Below are 22964 nucleotides of genomic sequence, written 5' to 3' on the forward strand. Positions count from 1 at the left end.
AATCAGAAGGGCACCTAAAAGTAAATAAAATCGACTCAGCATTGAAAAGTGAGCCTTTATTAGTCAAAATTTATTGTAGATCTTCACCTCTTTAGGGATAAGGAAAACCACAGAACCATTTTCTGTTGGGTCATCAAAGCACTTTCTACAAGAGGGCATGATGTATTTTATCTGTGCAGACAGTGAATGTAATAAATTACTCCACACTTCCTTAATTTTTTTTGAGAAATTTAATTTTTATTCTATCTCCATTATTGAGTAAGATTGGACCAGGTGAAAAAAAAATCAAAAATAAGTTAATCACTTCTAAAAGCAAAAGATAATTCTTCTGATACCAATCAACCAACTTGCATGTTTTCATTTCTAATTGCAGGAAATGGATTGGTATTCAAATTAAAAGTATTCACCAAATATCTGCATGCTTTTCTTTCCCATAGTCAGGATGGAAGAAACATCCAAATATACTGTCCATTTATTACTAATCATCAGATTTAACTTACTGTATATCAGTGGCATCAATCAGGCTTTTAAACTGAAATTTGTAGGTTCAGGCAGCTAGCCAAAGTTAGGTTAACATTTGGTCAGTCGTCAGGAAAATATAATGGACTATACAGCAATACATGAAGATGACAAGAATGCCTTATATCCTCAGAATCAGAATTTATTCTCATGAAATTGGGTCCTGGAAAATATTTATATCTCAATCAGCATTATCAACAGATGATCTAGTCATTTATACCAGAAAAGGAGATTATTTTCTTAAATGGTGGGAAACAGGGTAATGTTGATATCATACACAACATGCAGGTGGAACAAATAAACAGGAATACAAATGGTATGATGGCAATAATTGTGAGATTTGAATAGAAGGGATAACGCATTTCAAAATTATATGGGGCCTTACTGAGAGTGCATCTGAAGTACTACAAGTAGTTGCACTGATGCCTTCCCTAAAAAGGAATACACTTGCCAAAGTTAGGCTAGAGACAGAAATCTGTTTCACCCTATCTGTTAAAGGAACAATTTTAGTCAGAAATTTTGCCTTCTCCACCTTGTCTATAAAATGACCCACTCTAGGAATAGGATAAGGATCTGTCTTTATCACATTTATTTTCCTGTAGTCAGTCAAAACATAACAGCTCCATCTGGCTTAGGCACTAAAACACAACGTGAACACCATTTTGAAGTAGGTTTTATAATAATACCATTCTTCAACATGTTGTTAATTTCCTGATCTACTAGTCTGCACTTTTCCATATTCATCCAATAGGAATGTTGTTTAATAGGTTTAGCGTCACCTGTATCAACTTCATGGTAAGTTAGGGGAATTTTCTGAGGTACATCTAGAAATAAATTCTTAAATTTTAAAAGTAACTGTCTCATTTCTTTCCTTTCTGAAGTTCGGAAATGAGCTAACTTTGTTTCTAGGTCCTGCAAAACCAAAGAATTTTCCAAGCTGAGGCTAATCAATTTTTTCATCCCAAGACCTTCTCTGAAACATGTTTTACTTGTCTCCTCATTATCCTGGTCAATAACCATCACCTCTGGTGAACATTTATTCTCTCTGTGAGGCACCTGTTCAAAATATGACTTAATTATATTTACATGACAGACCTTTCTTGTATGTGATTAGATGTTTCAATAACATGTGACCTCATTAATTTTAGACTTAACTTCATATGGTCTGTCGAGCGCATCAAAAGAACCAAAGACTTGTTGATCCAAACCAAGGCTTTTATTAACTAAAAGACTGGAGCATATTTCAAGTAGGTCGACCAGTCCAGAATGACCTGGTCTGGCTAGGAGCAATCCTTTAAGACCTGCCAGTAGGTGTGGCTACACTCTCAGCCAATCACAGTCAACCTACACTACAATCTATACATATACACATTGGTGATAGAATCTGTACTATCACATGGTGCTGAAAACCTAGCTCTAAGAGGATTTGAATGTGTAGGAAAGAGAACGAACACTTTGTCACCAGTTTTAAAATTTCTCACCTTTGCCTTACAATCATACCAAACCTTCATCTTCTGTTGAGTGGCCTTTAAAATTTCCTTTTCCATTTTACAAACTTTATTCAACCATTCCTTAAATTTGGAGACATAATCCAAAAAAAATTAAATGCTCATCATTATTAACCCACTGACCCTTTAAGAACATTAAAGGAGCTCTCACCTCATGTCAAAAAAAAACAACTCAAATTGACTAAAACCAAATGATTCTTGGACAGACTCCCTCACTGCAAATTAAAGCAAATGAATCCCCTCATCTCAATCCTTTTATTCTCAAAACAGTAAGTTCTTATCATGTTTTTCAGGGTCAAATTGAACTTTTCTAAGGCCCCTTGACTCTCTGGATAGTATGTAGAAGATACAACCTGTTCAACTCTCAATTCATAAACCATTTGTTGGAAAAAAAATGACATAAAATTACTCCCCTGATCTGCCTGAATTTCTATAGGCAGGCCAACAAAGGTGAAATACTTTAACAAAGACTTCATAATTGCCTTTGCTTTAATGTTTGTCAGAGGAAAGGCCTCTGGAAACCTGTGGCTGCACACATAATTGTCAACAAATACTGATTCCCAGATTTGGTTTTTGGGCAATGAGCCAACACAGTCCATTTCTTTTAACCACAATGGGGTTCAACAATTTCTTCCAGAAGTGACTTTTCCTTTGCCATGATCAGATTCAACAAGTCAATTTTTTGCCACAATGGGCTTCAACAAGTCCCCTTTGGCCACGATGGGCTTCAACAAGTCCCCTTTGGCCACGATGGGCTTCAACAAGTCCCCTTTGGCCACGATGGGCTTCAACAAGTCCCCTTTGGCCACGATGGGCTTCAACAAGTCCCCTTTGGCCACGATGGGCTTCAACAAGTCCCCTTTGGCCACGATGGGCTTCAACAAGTCCCCTTTGGCCACGATGGGCTTCAACAAGTCCCCTTTGGCCACGATGGGCTTCAACAAGTCCCCTTTGGCCACGATGGGCTTCAACAAGTCCCCTTTGGCCACGATGGGCTTCAACAAGTCCCCTTTGGCCACGATGGGCTTCAACAAGTCCCCTTTGGCCACGATGGGATTCAACAAGTCCCCTTTGGCCACGATGGGATTCAACAAGTCCCCTTTGGCCACGATGGGCTTCAACAAGTCCCCTTTGGCCACGATGGGCTTCAACAAGTCCCCTTTGGCCACGATGGGATTCAACAAGTCCCCTTTGGCCACGATGGGATTCAACAAGTCCCCTTTGGCCACGATGGGATTCAACAAGTCCCCTTTGGCCACGATGGGATTCAACAAGTCCCCTTTGGCCACGATGGGATTCAACAAGTCCCCTTTGGCCACGATGGGATTCAACAAGTCCCCTTTGGCCACGATGGGATTCAACAAGTCCCCTTTGGCCACGATGGGATTCAACAAGTCCCCTTTGGCCACGATGGGATTCAACAAGTCCCCTTTGGCCACGATGGGATTCAACAAGTCCCCTTTGGCCACGATGGGATTCAACAAGTCCCCTTTGGCCACGATGGGATTCAACAAGTCTCCTTTGGCCACGATGGGATTCAACAAGTCCCCTTTGGCCACGATGGGATTCAACAAGTCCCCTTTGGCCACGATGGGATTCAACAAGTCCCCTTTGGCCACGATGGGATTCAACAAGTCCCCTTTGGCCACGATGGGATTCAACAAGTCCCCTTTGGCCACGATGGGAGTTAATGTTTGTTGAACTTTCCCTTTAATTACCCTCTGTAACATAAGAGATCATTGGTTTTGTGGCCAATTTCCTCCTTCCTTTTTTTCATTTATGGTTCACTGAAACAATTGCCAACTTGTTGGCTATAGTCACCAACTCATGCTTTTTAGCATTTTTCAAATCCCTCTATATCCGTGGCTGCTGGTTTGTTGCCATTGATTTTACACACACATTAGCTTTTAATTATCTTTACCAAAGGAATTTCCTACACCAGACTGGAATTTCCTCAATCATCAGACTCAGACAATTGATCATTAATCAATCAACCTCTAAACTCCCATATTGGTTTGGATTTATCCCAGATGACAAGACCCCACTTTGTTATACCTCAAACCAGCAACAACAGAAGACACAATTCAAAGGGGTTAAATTTTAACTCTAAATTTCACTGATTTTGTATCGTTATAAGCTTACGAATCCTTTATCAAGGCTTCCTTGAATAGCTTCCCTCAGTTCTCAAATTGTGTGTTTTTTTTAAACCCTTCATTAACTGATGAGGTATGTGTCTTTCACACAGCTGCAGTTGGTCTCCACCACTCCAGCTGCGGTTCTGCTGCTCCAACTGTCACTCCAACTGCTCTTCTGAATGTTTCTTTTTCTCTCTGTCTGCACAGCTCGACACAGCTGCGCAAGTCAGTCCATGGTCCATAACAGTAAAAGTGTTATGCCTGGTTGTATGTCTGCATATTTTGTACTGAGGACTGGAGAACGCTGTTTTATCAGGTTGTATTTATGCAATAAGATTGACTTGACTTGATATAATGGAATTGGATGAAATCTTCATAGCATCTATGCTTTAAAACCTGCTCTGGCACTTGAAAAGACAACAACCCTATATCACAAATCTATTTCCCTTAATAACAATGAGCGGTTGGAGGAACTCCACTGCTGGAGTTCCTTAACAACTCATTGATTGCTCAAGATTCAAGCATCTGTAATCCAAGGTGAACCCACACAATTTGGTAGGACTAGACAACATGCAATACCTGGTCAGGTACTGAAGGACTGTGCAGACCAATTAACAGAGGTCTTCACGAACATCTTCAACACCTCACTGCAGCAGTCCATTGTTCCTGCAGGGTTCAAGGCAGCTACCATTGTCTCAGAACCCAAGAGGGTGACAATAACAGGCATCAATGACTACAACCCTGTGGCACTGATCTCCACCATTATGAAATGCTTTGAGCATCTGGCTTTGGAACGCATCAAAGCACATTTCCAAGAGATGCAGGACCCATTTCATTATGCCTGTAGAAGAAACCATTTCACAGATGATGATTTAGCCTTGTCCCTTCACCCTGTCCTGATCCACCTGCACAACAACACCAGGCTGGTGTTTATTGACTTCAGCTCAGCATTTAATACGTTCATTCCCCAGAGATTGGTGGAGAAGCTGTCCTTGCTGGCAGTCAACATCCCACTCTATAACTGGATTCTGGACTTTCTAATGCAAAGACCACTGTCTATCTGGGTTGGTAAAAGAGCATCGAGCACTGTTACGCTGAACACTGGCCCATCTCAGAGATTTGAATAGTTCAATATTCACCATCAGAAAAAAAAAGTAATTAGTATCTACCTTCTCAAACACCTTCAGAAAAAGCCTTTCTATCTCAATATGCTCCTCAATCAAAATTAAAAGGTACCTTGGCATTGTAGCTTCCCACCAATAGATTGAACTTTCCACCCAACTGCCCTGCTCTTTGCAACCAAGACACATTATTGTTCCCAATGTACATGACAGTAGGTGAATCTTCCCATTGCATATAATGGATTATAAACAATTTGGGAATGTTTATAAATATCTAAATAAGAGGTCTGCAAGAATCACCCAAACCATGCTCTGGGCCTTATAAATCTATTATATCCTCAAGTGTTTTATCGAGATAAACACCCCTCTATATTCCAGACAAAACATTTGTCACCACTTCATGAACCAAGTAATTCATAAGACTATTTATAGTCTCCACCATTGGGCCATTTGTCTTACCAGGTTGAAATGGAACTGCAAAGGCAAATGTACAATTGCTGATTGTACAGAGCCACAATGTATTTATAAAGAGTAGTTATACCCAATGAACCTAACTGATAGATGGAAGTTTTGAAGATGTAGCACCAGTGGTGTATATTTATATGGAAACTATTAATATGGACTTGAAGAAAACAACTTAAAAGAGACTACCTTCTGGGATAAAGCTTTACTCCTGCAACTACCTTTTGCATTCTTAGAAATTTACTCTCTAAGATGGGTGGGACAGCATTTAGCTTGTGAACAACTAATTTTAAAAATGTTGATGAACAAAGCTCTAATTATCTCCACAACAGGTGTTTTTATTGTTCCATGAGAGGTGAACATCAGCAGGAAAGCAAATCTGATTCAATTTTTCATCACTAAGGTGGAATATTTTAGATTTTCCTGGGCTGAGCACTGACAAAACTAATCCGATCTAAATTAGTCAGGAGCAAGCAGATCTGAATCTTTACTGAAATTTGAGTTTTCATATTGTCCAAGATGTTCAGTCTATGTGGTATTATTGCACAGAGTAGTCCTTTTATAACGAAGTAGGATTATTTCAGTCACGGCAGTCATTTCAGCTCACAGTCATTATCAATTAAATTAAACAAATTGCTGAACTTTGATGTCTAATTAAGAGCTCTATTCAACATTAGCTTTTCTAATTACTGGAAATGTGCATGTACTGAGTGAAGGAATTCCTACTAAATATAGTGACAACGTAAATACATCAAAATAAAATTGCAAGCTAGTAGTGACTAGCTAAGTTTGAATCTATTCTACTCAAATTGCGAAGTGCAAACTGGCAGATGGAAGTCTTTCTAACCATCATCAAAATGGCTTTGCATTAGGACAGGACATCCTAAAAGCCGGAGAAAATCATAGGGCAGAAAACTACCAAAAACTTAATTTTAAATGTCAGCTTAGCCAGGTCCCCTGCATTGGCCGCAGTCCAAATACGGAATGCTTCTCATTTAAGAAACATACCCAGAATATTAAAGTTCATTCTTAAACACTTAAAAAAACTCACTGAAAATTCACAGTGTAAAATATGAAATTTCTTAATCCTTTTCAAACAATTTCTTCTCTTAAAACCAATTATCTGAATGTGAGGAATTGCAACAACTTTGGTCAAGGTTACAAATGGAGTATGGTCATGTTCATGGATTAATGTTCAAAGTCATGTCAGCAAGCCAGAGACATCCTTGATCCATGCATAAAAATAATAAACATGTTATATTTTCCACACAACTCTTTGCTGTTTTGTCTGTGGCATCTTATTCAAAGCAAGCAGTGAAGGCTTTATGCTTCATATATTAAAAAAATTTTGCATTTCTAGAAAGTCGTTCAGTGTCAAAATCTCCTATGAATGCTTAAAAGTCAATTAACTATTTTAAGATAATAGCTGCTCTTGTAGGCAAATGAATGGAATTGGTCGGAGTTGCACACTCATCCCTTGTTTCTGGAAGTAAGAGGTGACCTGATACCCTTGGTGGCCCATGTCTAAAAGCCATACAAGTATCAATGAGGTGAATGACAAAATAAACACTGAAACTTCACTGTGTAAGGTAAGTATCTCATCTTTAAACAATACAGCATTAATAGCATAATAAAAGATCAACTAAACTAAAGGCTAAATTCTTAAAAAAAGGTTGTATCCTGAAACTTTCAGTTTCAAGGCAAATGTTCACATAATACAATTACAAACAAATGAATTTACTGGGGCAAAAGTCATCTCAAAAATTAAACAGACACAAGATTGTTGACATTTCCTATAGATTTTATGGCATGTTGTTTAGAAGCAATTCTCATTTTAATTGCATAAAACTCATCTTACTTACGAATTTGCATGAACAGATGAATAACATGAAATATTTTTAGTTCTGGATGGGATAAAAAAGTTCAAATAATATCTTTGGATCTTTTAGTCAATGAGTCAATTACATCCTCATACTAATTAAAGCAATCTGAGCAGCACTACAAAACTGCTTTGAGACCACAAACTGGAGCTGTTTCGGGGAGGCAGCCACCTACAATGGTCATGTAAATAGAGAGGAGTACATGAGCTCAGTGACTGGCTCCATCAGCAAGTGCATTGAGGATGTCACCAAGATCAAATGCTTCACAACCAGGGCTAACAAGAAACCATGGTTGGATGCAGATGTCCGGACCCTTCTCAAAGCTCATGATGCTGCATTTAGGACAGGATGTAGGATGCCACTTCGATCAGCCAGGGCTGAACTCTTCCATTCAATCTGAAAGGCAAAGCGGGGCTACGCACAGAAGATCCACAGCCAGCTGTGCGACATTGGTGAAACAAGTCATATTTGGAAAGGGATCAAGACTACAATGAAGTTAAGGACAATAATGCCTCCCTTCAGTCTATGATCGGTTTGATGAGAAGAACAGGAAGACACCAAAGAAAGTTCCATGACCCCCTAATGAACGGGTCCCCTGCATAGCCATGGCTGAGGTGAAGAGAACCCTATCAAAGGGGAACCCACACAAGGCAGCTGGACTAGACAACATATCTTGTCAGGTATGAAAGACTGCATAGTCCAATTGACGGAGATCTTCATGGACATCTTGAACATCTCACTGCAGCAGTCCATTGTTCCCACAGGGTTCAAGACAGCTACCATCATCTCGGTACCCAAGAGGGTGACAAAAACAGTCCTCAATGACTATCACCCTATAACATTGACCTTCACCATGATGAAATGCTTCAAGCATCTGGTGTTGGAACACATCAAAGCTCACCTCCTAGAGACACTGGACCCATTTCAATTTGCCTATAGAAGAAACCATTTCACAGATGATGTTTTAGCCTGGTCCTTTCACTCTGTCCTGATCCACCTACACAATGACTCCAGGCTGCTGTTCATTGACTTCATCTCGGCATTTAATATGATTATACCCCAGAGGCTGATGGAGAGGCTGACCTTGCTGGGACACAACACCCCTCTCCGTAACTAGATCCTAGACTTCCTAACAGAAAGACAACCGTCTTCCCAGGTTGGTAGCAGTATGTTGAGCACTGTCACGCTGAGCGCTGGCACACTTTAGGGATGTCGTTCAGCCAACTCCTGTTCCTGCTACTGACCCATGACTGCACCGCCAGATCCAGTTCCAACAATGTCATCGAGTTTGCAGTTGGCCTCATTAGTAACAGCAATGAGTCATACTATAGAGGAAGAAGTGGAAATTTTGTGAAATGATGCAGATGTAGCAACCTGAGTCTCAATGTGGACAAAATGAAGGAGATGAGCATGGACTTCAAGAAGACTAGGAACCACCACCCTCCACTACACATCAACAATTCCGTAACAGGGAGAATGGAGAGCATCAAGTTCCTTGGGATTCAACTATCGTGAACACTCAAAATCTCCTCACTTGTCAGGAAGGCACAACAGTAATTGCACATCCTGAGAAGACTGAAGAGGGCAAGGCTACCGATCACCTTCATGTCAACTGTCAATAGAACGCTATCAAGATCATCCTGGCTGGCTGCATCATAGTGTGGTACAGTTGCTACAGAGAAATGGATTAGAGGTCAATCCACAGGACAATAAGAGTGGCAGAAAGGATCACTGGAGTCTCCTCCCCTCCATCGTCATTATTTCCTGGGATCGTTGTCTGAAGACAGCATGCAAAATCATTGAGACCACTTCCACCCTGCACTCAGCATCTTTCAGCTGCTCCCATTGGGGAAATGATATAGGAGTATCAAAGCCAGCATCACCAGGCTGAGGAAAAGCTTCTTCCCACAGGCAGTGAGAATGCTGAATGACCAAAGGAACTGCTCACACTAACTATACGAGACTCTCATATGTACAAAGCAACATTTATTTATATTTATTTGTAAAAGTGAAATATATGTCCTGCATATGTATTGTTGTCTGTCTGTATGTTTATGTCTGGTTGTGTATCTGCAAGTTTTGCACCAAGGACCAGGGAACGCTATATTGTTGGGGTGCACTTGTACAATAACTTGACAATACACTTGACTTTCATGCACAATTAGAAAAACGTCACTTCCCAATTAAGATACCAACTAAACCAACATTAGAAAAGTACATGCTCTACGCCAGCCATTCTCAACGGGGGCCCTACTGCCCCATGAGGGCTTCAATTCATACAAGTAAAAGCCTTGTTTTCTTTTCATCTCACTTCTCAAAATATATTTTATGTAGTCGGTAGGAGAGAAGTACGGAAGAAACCAAAACTTAATTGCTTCACAGAGAAGGGGACCCATAAAACTTGAGAAATCCTAAGGGGGCCATAGCTGAACAAAAGTTGAGAACGGCTGCACTTTGCAATGAAAGATTTTCTTTGTACATCGCTTTTCAGTCCATTCCAAATTTTGCTACAACACTGGGAGTCTTCTTAAGTATCAATAATGAAGTATCGGAGTGTTTCTTTATGTTATGAAAGGATCTTTCTCTAAATCATTGCTGCATTTGTAATTTAAAAGCATCTTTTAAATTAAGAAGTCAACATATTGTAATATATAGCAATGTTATTACTAATAAAGTTCATCCATTTACCACAGGTTTAAGTAGATAAGAATAACAATGTCAAAATATGTAACACATTTTGTAAAATTTAAGACATTTAAACTATTAAAAATGTTTAAAATTTACTTTAAGTATGCAGTGGCTCTTACCCAAAATTCCCGATGGATTTATCATCTACTATTGCCCCAAGAAGTTTTGATAATCAGCTTTTTGCAATTTTTGATTTTTGAGTTTATCTCCAGTATAAACATTATCTAGTTATCAATCCATTGGGACCTCCTCTTAGCAAGATGGACTTCCAAAAGATCATTAACAGTTGTATGTTTTGGGAGATAATCTAAACAGTTCTTGAGTCAGAGGACCACATGAACTTCCGTGGGAAATCAAAGTCAGCTGTAATTAAAAGAACAAGAATAAGGTTAGGGCAATTTGCTCAATTAAATCACAAGTGATTTACAATTAAACCAGTTATTTCATTGAGATGTTGATAGCAAAGTCTATCCTAAAAGTTGTCAAAATATGATCAATGTACAATATTTAAAAAAATCAACGATCCACATATACAACAGTTATCAGTATGCTTTGTAATTGCATGGGTAAATTCAAGATTCTTTTATTGTCATGCAATTCATCAGAAAATGAAATATTATACGAAATTTCCTTTAGTTGCCATAAGGCAAAGAGTCGCCATTTGTATTCCACAATATGCCTTACAGCAAGAAAAAGAGAGGCAAAAGAGAGTCCCTTCAGAGGTATTGACTATCCAGTTTAATCAGTTCAAATTGTTTAGCTTGAAACCAACACAGAACTAAAATTCAAAAAGTAGTGATTGAGACCAGTTGTAATCAGCTTAGGTTTTGAGAAAGGAAAGCTTGTATATCATATGACAGTTGAATGCATGGTGCTAGAAGCCCCATTCCCTCATTAACCAAACAGTCATTGTATTCAGTTCCTAACCTACCACCAGCACATCTCCTGGATGAAACATTTTTACCACTGCTACTCTACCATTAAGAAGCCTACTGCTCCATTCCACAATCGCACTTTGGAAAGTCATACCACCAGTCTGTGCTCCTTCTTCCTGCATACAGACAGACAGAAACTGAAGACACCGAACAAGCAGCTTATGGAGTTTGGTACAACACCAGAAACCCTGGCAAATTTTCACAAATGTGTGGTTGAAAGTGTGCTGACCAGCTGCATCATGGTCTGGCTCTGGGGACACCAGTACCCTTGAGTGTAGAGCCCTCCAAAAGGTAGTGGACACAGACCAAGACATCACAGGCAAAACCCTCCCAACTATCAAGAACATCTATAGGGAACACTCCCATAGGAGAGCAGCAACAATCAAGAAGGATTCATACTACCCAGCACACGCTCTGTTCTTGCTGTTGCCATGAGGAAAGAGGTATAGGTGCCACAATTGGCATAGCAGTTCGCGCAATGTCTTTACAGTGCCAGCGATCGAGACCAGGGTTCAAATTCCACGATGTCTTTAAGCAGTTTGTACCTTCTCCCCATGTCTACATGGGTTTTCCCGGGGGATCTAATTTCCTCCCACTGTTCAAAACATACCGGTGTTTTGGAATGGCCTGTTACCGTGCTGTATTGATTAATTTTTTTTAAATTAAACTTTAAAACTCACACCACCAAGGTTCAGGAACAGCTGCTCCCCCTCCACCATCAGACTCTTCAACAACAAACTCAATCAGAGATTCATTTAAGGACTCTTATTAATTTTTTTGTTCTCTCTGAATTGCAGTTTGTTTACATTTGTTTTCCATCAACAGTTCTTTATTTGTTTTCACATGTATTTTTTTTGCACTACTAATAAGTGGTAATTCTGCTTCACCTCAGAAAAAAGAATCTCAGGGTTGTAAGTGAATCTGAAATATGAAGCAATGAAAACTGTAGAGGTGGTGCAGGGAGGCAGAAGACCGACTTGTGATGATCTGAAGTCTGTGAACTGGGCAATATTCAAATCTCGCCAATGGAAATGAATGAATATACCACGTTATCAGAAAATGTGTGGATGTGTGTGTTCCAACTGAGACTATTCAGGTGCATCCTGATGCGAAGCCACAGAGGAACCAAGAGATGTGTGAAGATCAGATCAGTGGCATTTAGGTCAGAAGATTCAGAAATACACATAGAGATGCAGATACTACTCCAGAAGGCCAACACCAACTAAAGAGATCATTCATCTAGAATATCAGGCAGATGCCATCACATCCTGTAAGGTGAAACAGGGCACTCTCATTAACTGTGATTCATCTCCCAGACAAGCTCAAGGCCCTTTGTGCTCACTTTGAAAGGGAAAATAATGAAGCACCCTCAAGACCCCCACAACCTTCATTGATTCTGAGCTCCTAGTTTCTGAGGCTGACATGAACAGAACCTTCAGGAGAGAAAATCCTCAAAAACCCCAGACATTGTGTCTGTTTGGTTCCTTAAAATCTGTGTGAACTAACTGGCTGGAGTGTTTGTAGCCAACATCTTGCTATGTGGCAGAGGTCCCTACCTGCTTTAAAAGGCCATCCATTTTTCTAGTTCCCAAGGAGAGCAAGGTGACATGTACCAATGACTATCAGCCAATGGCATTGACATCTACCATAATAAAGTGCTTTGAGAGATCGATTATGGAATAAATCAAGTCCGACCTTAGAAAGGGCCCGAACCCACTCCAGTTTGTCTATCTCAACAGGTGAATTTATAAAAATGGTGGTGCTGCAAGAGCTGTTGTAACAGCAATGCTGCCGCTGGTGCAGACCCAGAAGAGTGAAGAGCATAAATTCAGAAATGCTCCAAGGGTACAGCTGCCCGAACCTAATGTCAGTGGCTCTGTGCAGGCTTTAAATGGCCTGTTAGAGGAGATGACATTATTTGTAAGTAAAATCCTGTATCTGAGAGGTCTATGCCCAACATAAGTGCACAACAGCAAGCACAAGAGGTAGCAGACTCAGAGGGAGCAGTGGAGCAGCATAGGGCATCAGAAATGAGGACAACAACCTATTGTGAAGGAGAAGCATGGGAGGTACCCTAAAGGACAAATAACTGGAAATGCTGACTCAGAATACAGAATGGAGATCAAGAATCTGGTTGGATGGTGCCAGAACAACAATCCTGCTCTCAAACTCGCCAAAACCAAGCAGCTTATTGTTGATTTTCTGAAGGGTGACACACCTATCTGTATTGATGGAAGTGGAGAGTGTCAGATCCTTCAGGTTCCTTGAGTAGGTATTTTAGACTACCTCTCCTGGAGCCAGGAGATTGAGGCAATCATGAAGATGACACACTAATGCCTCTGCTTTCGAAGGAGTCCAGGGGATTCGGCAAGTTGTTGAATGCTCTTATTGAACTTCTACAGATATACTGTGGAAATTATACTCACTGGTTTTCTCAAAGCCTGGTTTGGTTATTCGAATGCCCAGACACAGAGAAGGTAACACCATAGCCAGGTCATTCACAGTCTCTGACCTTCCATCCACGGACAACATCCAGGTGAGGTACTGCCTTGAGAAGATAGCCAATATCATCAAGCACCCCCTTCATCCTGGTCACAACTTCTTCACACAGCTACCTCCGAGTAGAAAGCACAAAAGCCTGGAGCACCGATAGGTTCAATAACAGTTTCAGGCACTTGAACTTCCCCTTGTTAGTTTAATCATGGACTGCTCTAACAAAAGAAATTCTGCCCTACTGTAATATTACTTTTTGCATGAGGATAAATGAATATTTATTACCTACCTTTCTTGTTGCATTTATTGTTATTTTTAATTGATATACTATTGTAGCTCTTTTATTTAAATAAAATACATGTGTGGATGGAGCAAGTAAGAATTTGGTCCGTCTATGCATTGAACAATGTATTTAACAATAAACTCATTAGCATTACATATTTCACATGATGAAGAATAAATTAAAGCTGAAATTTTGAATTCAGAGTAGAAATTATGATTTGTTCTGAAATTACGTTAGCTTTCCATGGTTTGTTAACCTTCAGCAAACGAGCACTCCTCCAGGCATGGTTTCCTTTTAATTTTGTTGCCTTCGTATTCTTTTGCCAAACGCTGATTCCATGGTTTGTGACTCAAGAGTCGAGGCACAGAATCAGAATCAATTATTACACAAGAGCAGTCTTTCAAGACGTTGATTATAGCATTTCAGATGAGCTGCTTTATAGCTGTGGAAGTGTTCTCAAATGGGATGTGGAAAGTAATTGAAATAATTTATGCTCTACGTGGCACTTATAAAATGATCATCTTTGTTCAGAAAGTTGACTTTGACATAAATTTGTCCATTTTAATTTCTAAATTTAACTCTGCTAGTTTCGCCATAAACATTTAAAATAAAAATCCACAAGCTAATGTTTAAAATGATTAACCTATTTTTTCATTTCAACAATTAATCAAATGATTTAATATTCTTTTGAAATTTGCTTCACTTAAATTGAAACTGATAATTTAATATGAACAACATTGAGCTACGCTGCATGAAAAGATGGCCCTTCTTCCCAGCTCAACCATGCTAACCAGGTTGCCCATCTGAGCTCATCCCATTTAACTGTACTTGGCCCCGAGCTCTCCAATCTTTTCCTATTCATGTCTTGTCTAAATGATGTAATTGCACTCTCTTCCACATATTCCTCTTGAAGTGTGTTTCAAATGCTCACCACCTTCTGTAAAAATATTATTTTTTTATTTTACTTCTTGCATGCAGTTTTGATCTGCTACTTAATCAAAATTACAATTACTTTTGAAGGGAGAGCATTGTGGTAGGAATGGTGGGTGGTGATAGGATGATTGTCCAGCTCCTTTCCTCTTGGCTTTAATATGCACATCTTTTGAGTGACTATGGTTGAAAAGTGTAATGTCAAAGATGTAAAATTTATGCACAAATCATAATACAGATAAATGACTGTTGTTTATTTCATTCCTATTTACTAAAACTTGGCCTTCATTCAAAGAATTGGTTTTATAATTATGTAACAAACAGAACTTTGCCACCAATCATTAAAAAAGGCTAAATTTTCAGATATCAAAAATATTCCTTGTAATAGCCATAAAACCTACATAAAATTTTAATTAAGTTATTAAATTTAAATTGTATGACAACAAAATTAGTAATAACATTAATTTGCAATTTGTTAAATTGCTGCTTATTGTTTATGAATATTGGGAGTTACCAGAGCATAAATCCCAGCCTCTGGATTTAATTAAACTGCAGAATATCAAAATTAAATAGATGAAAGTTGAAGAAATATAGAACAAGGGAAATTAGTTGTATGCATCTTGTGATAGCCAAACCTAATTCTGTAGAGGCCATCTGTATGTAGATTCTGAATGTGTACCCTTAACATGCTTGAAGGTGCATTACAAACTCCTATAAATTAATTACAAAGCATAAAAGTAAATTTATGCATACTTGCTTAATATTTGTTACCTTATTTCATGATTATTTTATTAATGAAAAAATTCTGCCGTTTTTCAGATGTTTGCAGCTGGTATGGTGATGTGGCCATTTACGTGCTCCAAACAATAATCAAGACCAATATAACAGATGGCAAAATTCAAATTTTTAATCTATTTTAAAAATCCTAGTTCTTTAAAAAAAATTGATGTTGGTAAACAAATGCCTATTTATATATTGGATTATCACAAGAATTGAATTGTTTTGAGAAAAATCTTTCAGGGAAGAAAACCTATAATCCTTACTCCACTACCACACCACCATTGCTGGTTCCAAATAACCTTCAAATAGGTCAATAAAATGGAAAACTGGGAGTGGGCAATAAACATCTATAAAATGCACACCCAAGAATGAACAAGGAAAACTGTCATTAACTATTTCTAATTTGAAAACAAAATTAACATTTTTAATTTTTTAACCTTATAAACACAATCCCTATTTAATACAATACTGGGAGTCTTTTTAATTAAAAATATTAAGGCCAACTATCTGCTAATCAAAAAGTGCTCAGCGCAAGGAAAATGAAATATTAAATGGCAAATCACATCATCTGCGGGGTGGAAAGCGGTCCTCATGTGCAGTCTTTGTAAAAAGTTGGAGTGTTCTTGGCAGCAATTTCAGAAAATATTACCTTCCAATTAAAAAAACATACTTTGAGAGAGAAAGCAGACTAAGAATAAGAATCAAGAGCAACTGACACAAAGATTAGGTTAATACTCATTTATTTAGTATTCTACTTTAATTAGATGTTTCAGAAAAATCTCGCATTGTTAGCTGTATGGATCAAATGTCAAATAAGTTTGGGTCTGTCTCAACTAGTATCATTGCATTGATACACAGCAAAATTCCATCCATGATTCTGCATAAATTGAATCTCATTGAGGCAGTGAACACAGAACGTCGTAAATTAATGTACAAAAATTGAGGAATATCATTGTGAGATTGGCTTGAATGCCACAGAACATAAGGAAATTTGATCTGCATTTTGCATGGATAATGATTGAAAAGAATACCAAAAAGATAGGAATATGTTCCATTACATTTTCAGATAAAGAATTTCAACTCATATCAAAGGATTACAAATGATTAATTATTCCACAGCTTTGTTTGCCTCTATTTCAGACCTTGGATAAGGGGGTTCCTGCATTTAACTGCGAATACTGAAATATTCTTCAGGATTTTTTTCCCTTGGCTTCGATAACTAATTTTGTATTTTTGTATCTTTGATCAAAGGAATGGAAGGCCTGAAAAGAAATAATATGCAGCAGGTCTGACGTAAACTAAAATCAATATACTGTACGGTCAGCCAGTTAAAGGAAAAATTTAAGGAGGTATTACGAATAAATCTTTCATGCAAGCTTGCAAATATAGGGAATGCAACAGAAGAATTTCACCTCACAATGTATTTATTTTTCTTATTATCCATCCTTTGTATGTATTATCTCTTTTTTAATATAATGTATGCTACTGTAGTTGTTATTTCTGTTTGGCTGCAGCAAGTTAGAATTTTGGTGCACATATACATTGACAACAAACTCATGACCATTAGTATCATTAACAAGTATTACAACATGTATCATCAAATTAGTATGAGGAGAATGTGACCATAAAGGGGTGGGATTTGAAAGCCAATCAGGATTTCTCATCTGGGCAAGTTTTGTTAATACTGTGCCCTTCCCCTCCCCGAGAAGTAGTTTATTAAATTTTATTTAATATTCATAATAAATCATACAATAAAGGTACAAACAAGTACTTAACATTTTATCCCTTACAAACCCCCACCCCCTTCCCTAACCCATCCACCCTGCCCCACCCCCCTCTAAACTACCCGAAAAGGAAAAAGATCACGTGACATAAAACTCTCAGTCAGTTGTTTACCATGATGAGGAGCAAACACCATCAATGTGATGGATGAAATTAATCATTCAACCCCATGTCTCCAAGTTTTAACAAAAAAATTACATAAATTATGTTTTCTTTTCCAATGGAATGCAAGATCTCGTTTCCAAATGCCATCACTGAATATTCATTTTTCTAAGTAATTGTCAAACATTTCCTACTCGTCTCAAAAAGCAATTTGAAACTTATTCAATTTTACCTACATGCTCAATTTCTTAATATAACCCAAAAGATCAAATGAAATTTTAAATTTGGAAATAGATTCCAAAAGTTCCTTAATTCTATACCAAAAAGGCCTCGCGGTCTCGCATAACCATGTCGAATGTAAGAAAGAACTTACAACTTCCATATGACATCTAAAACATAAATCAGAAGAAAAACTTTTATTTCCTTAATTTCTCTGAAGTATAACTGATGAAGAAAATTATAATGGCCCAATCTATACCTTACATTTACAATTTTAGACATACTTATCCCTCACATAAAGTCATCCAATCATCTTGAGAAATAGACAAATCTTTTTCCCATTTAAATTTAGATTTTTAAACATCTGACTTAAACATTTTATTCTGCAATAAAGCATTCATCTCAGATATAAATCCCTTCTTACCACCATCAGTAAATAAAATTTCATATTTAGACCGCCTAGGTGCCTAAAATTATCCAACAATAATGCTTTAACTTGATAGTAAGAAAAAAAGTGTATTTGAAGATATTCGATATTTCTCTTTCATTCTTTGAAATGAAATAAAATATCCTGCTTCATAACAATCTTTTATCAATTTTTATTTCTTTATGTTCCCACAACTTCAAAAGTTGATTATTAAGTGTAAGAAAATAGCTTATTTTGAAACAAAGGAGTTTTAGACAAAATTTTACCTTGAGTACCTATAATTTCATTCTTTTTAGTCTATAATTCCATTAAATGTTTCAACACAGGCAAATCATAATTATGTAGTAACTGAGAATTCCATCTATAAATAAACTGATCCATCCTCTTCTCATTAATCAGAGATAATTCAATATTATCCCATGTCAAAGGTTTATCCACTTCAAACATCCTATTAATAAATTTCAACTGTGCCGATTCATAATAATGCTGAAAATTAGTAAGTTGTAACCCTCCTAATACAAACATGCAAGTTAATTTTTGTGACACCCTTACCATTTTACCTGTCCACAAAAACCTTCTCACCAAACCAATCAGATCTTTGAAAATTTTTTGAGGAATCTTGCAAGGGATAGATTGAAAAAGATATTGAATTCGGGGAAAGATATTCATTTTGACACAATTAAAATTAGGTAAATCTTTCCACCAATTTAAATCATATTTAATTTTGGACAATAAATGTTGCCCCAAAGATTCTTTAGGATGTGTTAAATATATTAACGCATCATCTGCAAACAAATTAATTTTATACTCTTTCTCACCTACTTTAATATAACATCCTATCTAATAGCTTGAGCCAATGGTTCTATAACCAATGCAAATAAGGCTGGCAACCTTGTCTAGTTAATCTAGTCAAATTAAATGAAGTATATTTGTCCATTTGCCACCATCCTAGCTGACAAATATTTATATAAAGCCTTCACCCAGATTATAAAGTTAATTGGTAAAAAAGTGAAATATTATTGATTTCAGATGAGGATTATTAAATTGTAAACAGATTACACAATTCCGGTGGTCCAATAAAATTAAAATATTTAGGTGTAATTGTTGATGTTGATTATCAAAGTTTATACAAATTAAATTATGTACCTTTACTAAATAAAATCAAATTCTATTTGAATTGATGGAAGGATTTACCTTTAACTTAAATAGGGTGAGTGGATTGTATTAAAATGAATATATTTCCATGTATTCAATATCTCTTTCAATCTATTCTTTGTTTAATTCCAAAAGATGTTTTTAAAGAATTAAATGCATCAGTGTGGATATTTTTATAGAAGATTATCTAGTGTATCATTACAAAAATTGACGTGGAAATGTGCATTTGGAGGACTCCAATGACCACATTTTCAGAATTATTATGAAGCCGCTCAATTAAAATGTATTAATACGATGTTTGATATTGATCAACTATATGGGATAAAGTGAATTAGCACAGATTTCTGAACCTAATATATATCAATTTATATATAAATGGAATCCCCATCTTTTACAAAATTATAAGTTACCAGTATTGAGACACCTGATGGAGACTTGGTTTTAAAGAGATCAAATTATAGGAACAAAAGGTAAAATTTCAGTTAAAACTCCATTATATCAGAATAAAATAATTCCTTTTTCAGTGAATAATTATTCTTTGAAAACTTGAGATTTGAAGGGTTTTAAATTGGTAGAGGATTGTTTTGAGGCAGGTATGTTTCTTTCTTTCATTAGACTTAAAGAAAAATTTGGGATATTGCCAAATTCTTTATTTTCATATTATCAAGTGCGTGATTTACTAATGGATAATTTTGGACGTGATTTGATATTACCTAGGCAAACTAAATTTGAAATTTTAATTGTTGATGGTGGAAAAAATGGGTTTATTTCTGAAATGTATGCCTTGTTTCAAGAGAAGATGATTAAACCAGATTTATATAAAATGAAGAGTAAGTGAGAGAAGGATTTATTTATTTTATTATCTCAGGAAGAATGGATGACGATATATGAAGATAGTGTAACTAAATTGATTAATGTGAGATATAGTTTAGTCAATTTTTTTTGTATCAGTTGTATTTAACTCCTGAGAAGTTAAAAAGATATGGTTTTAGTTCTTCAGGTTTGTGTTTTCATTGTGGTACACCGATTACTACTTTTCTACATTCAGTATGGACTTGTGAAAAAGTTAAACTATTTTGGGAAAGAATTATGAAGATTTTGGAAGATTTATTCAAGTTTGAATTAACATTTGATTCATTACTTTTTTTAATGGGTTATACTCCAACCTTATCAACAGGTTTAAGATTGGACAAATTTCATATTGCAATTATTTATCTACCTTTGGCTGTAGCTAGGAAATTATTTGCAATTACATGGAAGAATGATATTGAATAGAATGTACATAGTTGGAATAATGAATTGAGATCTTGTATTTATACAAGATAACATATAATTTATGTAATACCTATTCCTTTTTTGTTAAAACATGGACTCCATATTTGAAATGTATGGGCTTGGATACATCTTGAGTGTCTTTTTGTTTAAAGATGTTAGGGGTTTGGCACACTCCACAGCAATGGATAATTAACCAATATATGTTTTTGGTTCTTTTTGTAGGGGTAATTTGGGGTGGGATGTAGGGGGGAGGGTGGCGGGGGGGGTGAGTAGTAAGGGAGATTATGCATCATGTAAGGTATTAGTTTTATTTTTTATTTGTATTTTATATCTTATAAATAAAGTTAAGAAGACAATAAAGGTAAATAATTCAGCTCATGATTATAATTATTATTTACTATGATACCTAAATATTTAATCTGGTCAGACCATTTAAATTTCACAATATGTCTACAAAATGAATAATCCATTTCAGCTAAAGGCATAATTTCACTGTTTTCCCAGTTAATTTTATATCCTGACACTTCGCCATACTGCTCCAACCTATCATGCAGACTCCCCAAAGACAAAAAGGTTGCATTAAATATATCAAAATATCATCTGCAATCAAATTTATTTTATACTCGTCTGTTTTCACCTTAATATCCTTAATATTACTATCTTGTCTAATATCTGAGCCAAGGGTTCAATAACCAATGCAAATAGAGCTGATGACAAAGGATAGCTTTGTCTGGTCAATCTTCATAACATAAAAGATGAAGATACCCTGTCCATTTGTCACAACCCTAGCAGTAAGATTTTTATACAAAGCCTTAATCCAAACAATAAAAAGAGGCCCAAAATTGAACTTTTTCAAAACTTGAAACAAAAAATTCCATTCCACCCTATAAAAGGCCTTTTCTGGATCAAGAGAAATTACTATTGGTTGGTCGGATTGCTCCCGAGAAACATTAATTAAAGAAATCAATATTATCTGCTGAATAAAACTTGCCTGATCTACATGAATCAAATCTAGCAAATACTTAGCTAATCTATTAGCCAAAACCTTGGCAACAATTTTATAATCTACATTCAATAAAGAAACAGGTCTATAAAGATCCTGCTTTTAGTGGGTCTCTACCCTTAACAATAACTGTAATAATTGCTTTAGAAAAAGAATCCAGGAAAGAGTCAGTCTCCATTACCTGTTTCAATACATCCATCAATAAAAGAATTAATAAATCCTGAAATTCATTATAAAATTCAGAAGTAAAACCATCATCCCCTGGAGACTTCCCACCAGGCATACATCAAAGTGCTTCCATCACTTCTTTAACAGTAAAAGAAGCATCTAGATCCTTAATATCAGTATCCTTCAAAGAAGGTAAAACAAAATCAGACAAAATTATCAATTTTAGCTTCATCTTCCAATATTTCAAAGGTATACAATTTCTCAAAAATGTACAAAATTTATCATTAATTTCCTGAGGTTTAAATGTAACCATTGAATCATGTCTGATAGCATTTATTGTTCTGGAAGCTTGTTCCACTTTTTAACTGCCATGCTAAAACTTTATGAGCTCCCTCACCCAACTCATAATATCGCTATTAATTTCTCTGTAATAATTCCTCAAACTTATAAGTTTGTAATGAATTATACCATAATTTCAAATTAACTAAATGTGCTTTCTTAATAACTTCCATAGAATTTCATTGTCAAGACTTTTCCAAAATTTTTATCTCCTTCTCCAATTTACTAATCTCAGCCATATGTTGATTTTTTTTAAATTTTAGCAGTATAACTAATAATTTGATCCCACAAATAAGCTTTCAAAGCATCTCGTAAAACAAATTTACTATTAATTGAACCTACATTTATTTTCAAAATTAACTGTATTTGATCTCTTATAAATTTAGTAAATTCAGAATTTCTCAACAAGAATTAAATCTCCAACAATAAACATTCTCCACTCTCTCTGAACCTGTACACATAATTAATAACAAAGAGAGATCAAATAAAATCCTAGTCTTATATTCATCTTTTTTTTCAAATCGCCCTTGCAATTGTGCTGATATTAAAAATAAATCTATTCTAGAATAAGAATCATGTCAAGGTGAATAAAATGAAAAATCTTTCACCTTAAGATTTAACTTTCTCTACATATCTACCAAATTCATATCTTTCATTAATACCATTAACTGTTTAGCCATCTTAGTTCTAATTATTGATTTTGGAGATTTATCTAATAATGGATCTAAATAACAATTAAAATCACCCTCTACCATAATTT

General features: G+C 36.3%; 1 protein-coding gene across 4 annotated transcripts in view; it reads right to left on the reverse strand.

Moving 5' to 3' along the window:
• The window catches only part of thsd7ba (thrombospondin, type I, domain containing 7Ba), a 1034072-nt gene that overhangs the window by 855440 nt on the left and 155668 nt on the right, over positions 1-22964 (reverse strand). For all 4 annotated transcript variants that reach the window (XM_069935130.1, XM_069935128.1, XM_069935129.1 and 1 more), the window contains one exon: positions 10433-10676. The gene's annotated coding sequence lies outside the window, so the exon portion shown is untranslated. The remainder of the gene's footprint in view (positions 1-10432; positions 10677-22964) is intronic.

Source organism: Narcine bancroftii, chromosome 4, assembly GCF_036971445.1.
Source record: "Narcine bancroftii isolate sNarBan1 chromosome 4, sNarBan1.hap1, whole genome shotgun sequence".
NCBI classification, from domain to species: domain Eukaryota; kingdom Metazoa; phylum Chordata; class Chondrichthyes; order Torpediniformes; family Narcinidae; genus Narcine; species Narcine bancroftii.